This window comes from Medicago sativa, chromosome 4 (assembly GCF_051527215.1).
Source record: "Medicago sativa cultivar Bolivia chromosome 4, Bolivia_mono, whole genome shotgun sequence".
In the NCBI taxonomy this organism is placed as follows: Eukaryota; Viridiplantae; Streptophyta; class Magnoliopsida; order Fabales; family Fabaceae; genus Medicago; species Medicago sativa.
The window spans coordinates 55,193,633-55,201,628 of record NC_140752.1 but is presented as its reverse complement, the minus strand read 5'-3'; the positions used below and the strand labels follow the sequence as shown (position 1 = coordinate 55,201,628).

General features: G+C 33.7%; 1 long non-coding RNA gene across 1 annotated transcript; it reads left to right on the top strand.

The window, feature by feature from the left end:
* Nucleotides 1-808: 808 nt before the first annotated feature.
* LOC146929950 (uncharacterized) lies at nt 809-1,810 on the top strand. The gene is made up of 3 exons (XR_015006233.1): nt 809-931; nt 1,134-1,209; nt 1,470-1,810. It is a non-coding gene; the product is annotated as an uncharacterized LOC146929950 (long non-coding RNA).
* Nucleotides 1,811-7,996: the final 6,186 nt, after the last annotated feature.

Sequence of the window (7,996 nt, the reverse complement as noted above, 5' to 3'; positions counted from 1 at the left end):
CATTCAAAGCCTTACTGGTCTGGAAAGTTTGAGTATTTCTGGCTGTCCTGAGTTTGAGAGATTAGATGAGGCTTTACAACATCTTTTTGCCCTTCAATCATTAACATTGAGGGATCTAGCAAACCTGACTTCCTTACCAAACTCTTTAGGAAACCTTAGTTCGCTTCAAGCGTTATCGGTGGGACATCTTCCAAACCTGACATCCTTGTCAGCATGGCCGTCTTAAACAATCCGGAGGCCCCGATGCAATCTTAAAAATTGGCCCTCCAATGAAAAAAATGCACCGAAATTTCAAAAACATTATCATTTATTTTAATTGCAAATAACATTATAAAGTTGTAAACATCATCGATGAAAAAAATAAAAATTACCTTCCGTGAATTTTTTATCAAGAATTTGCTCTTTGGTACAGAGGCGGCAGGCACACTTATGCAGTTATGCTTTATTGCTTACACTTGGTTTTCTTTCTTATGCTGGAAAAAATAAATAAAATTAAAACATAATAATAAAAAAGTGATTCCTGGGAGTCGAACCGAGAATGAATCAGAAGCCCACGCACGCATCTTTCAACCACTGGACCATCGCAACGATTTTGAAAATTGTATGCGCTACACAATATATCTAACATTCTAAGGCCTTATATGTATAAAAAAAAATATTTGGGCCCCCAAAATTTGGAGGCCCTGAGCCATGGGCCAGGATGCTCTTGCTTTGGGCCGGCCCTGCTTGTCAGACTCTTTAGGAAACCTTAGTTCGCTTCAAGAACTATACATTTATAGTTGTCCGATGTTGATTTGTCTTCCGAGGAGCATTCAAAGCCTTACTGCTCTGAAAAGTATGAGTATTTATGAGTGTCATGAGTTGGGGAAACGGTGTGAAAGGGAAACAGGTGAGGATTGGCCAAAAATATCTCACATTCAAAATCTTCGAGGTATGTTTTGGATCTCTCGCTCCCTCTTAATGCATTTTGACACTTCGATTTAATATACTGTAAATCTTCTATAATTTATGACTCTTGTTAACGATATTCTTTTCTTCCACTTTCCTCGTATTGTATTGATCCTTTCTTAAGGGTTTTATTTATGTTGGGTTGCCATTAAGTTTGATTCTCGTGTGATACTTTTTTTACACAGTTCGCAATTGAAGGAATAAAGATTTGGGTTTCATTTCCATTGCGTATGTAGTTTATCTGTTCAGCTCTAATGGAAGGTAAAGTCCTTGTTGCTTTGTATTTTTTCAGTAATTACACAGCATTATTTTCAGTATTTTACTTCAGCTGAATACTACCTCCATCTTGGACAAATTGGGGCTCTTGCTCGGATACAAACCTAGTTTTCTTCACATTGTTATGAATTCTTATGAAAATTGCATTGGATGTGTTGCTTTCAAATTACTATTTGCAAGATAATTGTTGTTATTTCCTTAAGGCTATAATATGTTAACAAGTTTCTTACTGCAAGGTGCTGCAGTTTTTGAAGGTTAGAGAAGAGACAGCCCTTTGAGCACCAAGGGAGAGAGGAAGGGTAAAAACGAAAGCTCCAGCTTGAAGACAAAAATCCTTCGCCTGATCTCAAACATGTAATTTCCATCTTACAAACTCTGGTGGTTATAATTTCCAACTTGGTCCTTGAGCATCTGCTTGGCACGGTATTCCCACAAGTTATCATATGATTTTATCTCTAATGTGGAAAACAAATAATAATATTTTGAGTTAAATAATTTTCCAAGTTTATGGTTGTGTTACAACTTGCCACTGCTCAAGACGTGGCTTAACGCAAAGGTCTCATGAAAGTGTTAGCAAAGAGAGTTGCTTGATCTTGACTATGGGCTTTAGGACCGTTGATAAAACTTTTGGAATGTTATATTAGATATGAAACTTTTTGTATGATTAAGACACATATTCTCATTTATGATGTTTATATGGAGTTGAAAAACAAACTTGCACTGATAACTTCAAATCTGTGATAATATTTTTAACTGATTTGTAGAACACGGATTTGAGAAATTCATAATTTTCATGTAAATACTGTGAAAAAGTAAAAATCCAAATTTTATAAAACAGCATACTTTAATATTATGTTGTTATTTCAAAGTGCTCGGTTATTCGCCAATTAACTTAAATATTTGCGATTTACATCCTTCTTTGTATCCTCATTGATTGCTCATAATTTTCTCATAATTTTCTCATAATTTCCTTTCATTGTCTGAGACACTCTACATCCTTTTTTCTGCCTTTTGTGTTTATATAAACCTAGTTTAGATTTTTTATATAATATTTGATTAGATTGTGTTAACTGATATCTATTTTCTGTTTGTTGTTAGACAGAAGGTACACCTCTGCAAGCACACTTCTACTGGCCGTCGCAGTCATTCCTTCAACCACCTCTTGGTTTGCAAGTGAACCCGCGAATTCAATCTACAGGAGGAAAAAAAAGTCATGAGAAATCTTGGAATATTTTGATAGATAAACTAAGGAATGAGTCCAATGCTAACGAATGTTAACATGGAGGTTCTCTGTCAGGAAGACATGAAAGTCCTTGGCAAAAGAAAGCAGAGAATTTTTGACAAGATTGGCGGATTAAAGCATGGTGCCCAATTTATTCTGCCAAATTTCAGCACCAAAATCCTTCAAATGATCAAGTTGAGAAACCTTTTGATAGTGAATAGAATTTTGTTTTATTTGTACTTTTTCTTTTCCATTTGTGAAGATATATGGACACCTAAGCAGTGAACATGAATCAAAAATCAAAATAAAGTGATATTAAGTTCAAAACAAGCGATAGTTTCTTTCTTTTGTTTCCATTCCTTTCTTGGAATAGAGTTCAAAACAAAGCTGCGCTGCTTTTCCTCTTCTTTGGCTATTTGGTGGAAAATACTTGAATATATAATTAGAAAGATCAGTACCATATTAGAGGTTGTCAAAAAGATGAGTCACTGTGAAATCCCTAGGATCAACAACTTTAATAACTTCAGACAACCTATCAATGATGAATATATAATGTGAAACATTGGAACGTTCTACATTTATACAGATAGTAATAATAATATGACAAATTCACAGTGCATCATTCCTGTTAAGCTTAGGATAATACACACAACAGGAAACCAATTTTGCAAATTGATGAAAATAGGAGGACTAAAACTGCGCACATACGCTTTGGATAAAACACATAATTAAACATTATACATATATACACATAGGAATGATCCCTTTTATTTTCTTGTTGCCTTTGAGATGCCTATCATGTGTCCTGTACTTCGCTTCACATACTTTGCTTAACAGAAGTCAAATCAACCTTGAATTTCGGGACTAGCGCACTGCTCGGGATGGACAGACACCCACAAAGCTTAAATTAGTGTCACCAATTTTAAAAGTATGTGCATGTGAAATGTTAAAGACGGACGGTACAACACACTCTTATTAACAAACTCTCATTCATTCCAATTTTTCAACTTCCTACTTGACTACCGGCTCCGTTTACTACATTTTAATTTACTCAAACCCTTAAAAACCCTCCAAAACCCTCCAATAAAATTTTTAGTTCCTCCAAATTAGAAAGATTTTATATTATGAAGAAAATTAAGTCCCTCAAAGTCCTGCCCTCCCTTTCCCTCCAATCTCCAAACAAAACCTAACAGGAAGAAGAAAAATATCCACCACTAACGATTCATGTTATGCATCAATTCTAGTATCATTTTGATAGACAGTTCCTACTTCCCCAAATGCTCTGCACCAATTGATAAACATTATCCACCACTTATTAGTTTTTATTTATAGAATACAAACAAAAAAAAAAATCATATGGTCCAAGAGATTGCCAAACTCCTATTCTAAAGATTGCATTCTTAACTTCAAAAAAGTAAACGTTATCAAAACTGTTAAGCTCCATTTTATTATTATTATTATTATTATTATTATTATTATTATTATTATTATTATTATTATTATTATTATTATTATTATTATTATTATTATTATTATTATTATTATTATTATTATTATTATTATCTATCTTAATTATGAGCTATTGTATATGCCTTCATTCTGCTTTTGGGTTCCACTAATTATTGCAATCAGATATTTTTTGTTTAGTTCCCTTAATGCTTCCAAAAGTAGATACCTCCATTCAGAAGAATGGAATTCTGCAGTTCTAATTCAGCAGAATCTTGAAAAAGAATATAACACAAATATCATAGAATCACACTGAAACAATAATAATTAAAGAAAATAAAAAGGGCTATTAAATTAATGAAAAAAAATTAAACAGGGAAGAAAGTTTAATTGCATTATTCCATTTTGTACAAATACAACACTTTCAATCATCCAAAGTGTTGCATATTATTATTAGACTATTGTTTATCTCTATTACACTTTCATGATTCAGAAAGAAAAAAACTGAAACTCTACAACACAACTAACGAAATCCATGAAGAATGAAAGAAACCGAATTTACAATTCCTAGAAGAAGAAAAAAATATGAGACTCAAGATTCAAGAAAAAGTGGCAGAGCAAAAGAAATGCTCAACAATAAGAGGAACAGCCACAGCAATTACAAGAAGAAAGATCATTATTCCAAACAACGCAACCCTAACCGTAGTTACCAAATCACTATCAACATCGCACGACACAGGAAGCGGGTTAGCAACGACGCTTGAACCTGAATCACACATTTCAACTTTCATTTCTCCACAATGACCTTCAAGCTTGTCTTTCATAACCGGCCACATTGGTTGAATGTATCTCGCATTAGCACTAAACCGTAAATCCAAAAACACCAACCCGCAAGCTTCTCCAATACCATGAACTTTCCATCCATCGATCGTCATAGACACGTTACGAAACTTTGCTTCTTGAGTTGAAGCATCCACAGGTTCATTGTGAAAAGGCTTCGAAAGAGAGAAAGTTGAGAGGTTTTCTTGACGGTGGAAGAGTGAGAAATGAAGAGAGTCGTAGTGAATTGTGCTTCCAATAGTGTTGGAGTGTTCTGCAAGAAACTCGACACCCAAGTTGGCTGTGAAGGTTTTTCCATTGGTGACATTAAGAACAGTTGAAGTTGTTGAATGGAGTGTGAAAGAAGGAGTTAGAGGAACGAAGAACAAAGCGATCGAACATGTGAGAATCAAGATCATCCATTCACCAAGAATTGCAAAGAGTGTAGTTGCTGTTGCATAAGCTTGATTCAAAGATGAATCATCAAGATCAATGGTGTAAAGAGATGCTTCTTTGTTGTTTTTCATGGTTGAATGATTTTTTATGAGAATGTGAGAAAGAGAAGATATAACAGAATTGAAAGAAGTTGTTTCAAGATTAAACAACTGAGTATGAAGATAATGTGAAGTGAATAATGCCTTTTATAAGCATTAGGTTCCAAATACTAACATATTCTATTAGTTTTACTGAAATGAAAAGAAAAAAAAAAATCAGTTTTTTGATAAATTTAAATTGAAATTTCCATTTTAATTTATGTTTATGTCAGTTACTGGGATTATTACAGTTTTTTTTTTGAAGAATGGGATTATTACAGTTAGAAACCACTTAACTACTTTTCTGTTATAATGATGTTTCAGATATAGTTGAACGGCATAACAGAAATTTGTTGGTTAGTTGAGTGGGGGATAAAAGCAACAATGAGTATGGGTCTAGTTCTCACGTTATACAAAATCTTATATGATATTAAATAGGTTTGTATCTCACTCTCAAAAGTATTTTATATGACAACCGTGTCCAAATACATATGCGTTGCGCGATGCAAGAATTTTTACGATGTGTGGTTCAAATACAACTTCAATATAGACCGCTAAGATGCACGTGGATGGTTCATAAATATTTTATTCTCTCATTATGTAATGTGGTCCCTATGGAACCAATTTAACTTAAAATCATGTAACAAAGTTACAAACAACAAAAATGTTAATACATAAAAATGACTTCACACACTACAAGAAAGCTTGTGTATTCCGACCAAAAATTTCCGAGGAACAATGGTTTCTCGCTAAAATTAAGGATTTCCGAGGAACTTTTTCCTCGGTATGTACATGTCAGAATCTCTGCTTCCACGCAGTGCAAACTCAGTGAGGCGCGCTTTTCCAAGTTAAATACCGAGGAAAATGTTCCTCGGAAAACATGTTGTCATTATTAAATTCTTTTCAAAGCGTGTAATGTATTAAACAAGGATTTTCAAACATGTTGTCATTATCAATAACAAAAATCATTTTGATACATTGGAGAGCACATTCCTCTCTGCTTCTCACTCTCTCTCTCTCAGAAGGCTAGATCTAGCGCTTCTCACTCTCTCACAGAACCAAACTCTGTCAATTTTCCTTCTCACCGTTGAATAACTCTCACCGAATCCTCCCTTACCGTAACCGAAGCTGGGTCACACAACCATTGAATACATATAGTTCTGCTGTTTGTGCTGCTGTTTGCATCTTCTGTTTTTGGTCTGGCAGGCTCCTTTAAGCTGTTCAGTGCTGTGCTGCTATCTGCTGGTCCATGTAGCGGCTGCTGGTCCATGTAGTTCTGTGTTGCTTTTTGGATCACCTGTTTTTGCTGTTGCGGTTTGGGGAGGGTTTTTTTGGGAGTTTTTTTACTGATATGAGCTCTTTCCCATGGCTCAATTAGGAGGTTTTTATTGATATGAGCTCTTTACTGATATGAGCTTTTTCATACATTTTGCTGTGATTTTGTAACTATACTGGATTTCCAAATTGGTTGGCAAGAAACCCTTGCATTCAATTAAATTTTTGCATATTATTTGTTAAGTTGTTACCTTGCTTTACGGTGATGTTGTTTATTTGTAGTGTTTAATTTATGTTAAGGCTTGATGAAATGTTAAAAGATTTTATTCTCTCTTGTATCCCTTCAGATGTCAAAGAGAATAAAGGAATGCATCTTAGGGATTCATGTTCATTGGAAGAAATTGACAGCTGTGTTGGAGGAGTAGATTTCATAACATTGGTATGAGCTTTTCTCTTTTTGAATCATCATAAGTTTGATGATTTGGTGCATATGTATGTTAGAATTAATGCTAGTTAGAACTAATTAAGTTGTTTTTGTATTAGTATTTGTATTTGATATGTATTTGCTAGTTAGAACTAAAATTTGGCGTTTTTTTTTTTTAAATTTGGAATTTTAAAATATTTGATGCTTTTTTAGAAATTTGAAATTTAAAAACGGGCGCTTTTTTGAAATTTAAAATTTTGAAACACATGAAAATAATTATAATTTTAATATTTTTTTAAATGTAATACATTCCGAGGACAAAGTTCCTCGGAAATGCTAGTCACTTCTATGTCAGCCACAACAGGTGCGTCAGACTGTGTGTTAGCCATCACATCTTAATTCCGAGGACATATTTCCTCGGAAACAAAAGTTCCTCGGAAATTTCCTCGGTAATTGGATTCCAACCAACTATTTTTCCAGGACATGAGTTCCTCGGAAAAAGTTGGTATTCCGAGGAGATTTGGACGATTTCCAAGGAATTTTGTGCCTCGGAATTTCAATGCTTTCTTGTAGTGACATAAGAAGCATTATATTTACACACTCTTAAATATTAATGTAAAATTTATATTAATTCAATCAAAGAAAAAGTAAAAACTATACACCTCCGGTCACTAATATAAGCAAAAGTTAACATTTTAGATTCGTTCATTAAATGATGTATGTGGTCTATAATAAAGACTAAATACATCATTAATTGAATGAATGCAATGAACTAAACGTCTAGCACTTGTAAAAGACCTTAACAACGCATATTTATCTGTAACATTAAGACATTGGATATATGTGTCGTTTCTCTAATATATCTCGCATTTTCTTCATTTTAAATCCATTTCAGACTTAACCATTCGCACTTGATTTCCATCAATATCACATACATTTTATTTAATAAGATAAAGATTAGTGGTGTGTAAAAACTAAAAAGAACGTTAGATTATGCTACTATTCCACTAATAATTAAGCAATCTTCAACAACTAACTATGGTTTGGCTTCAA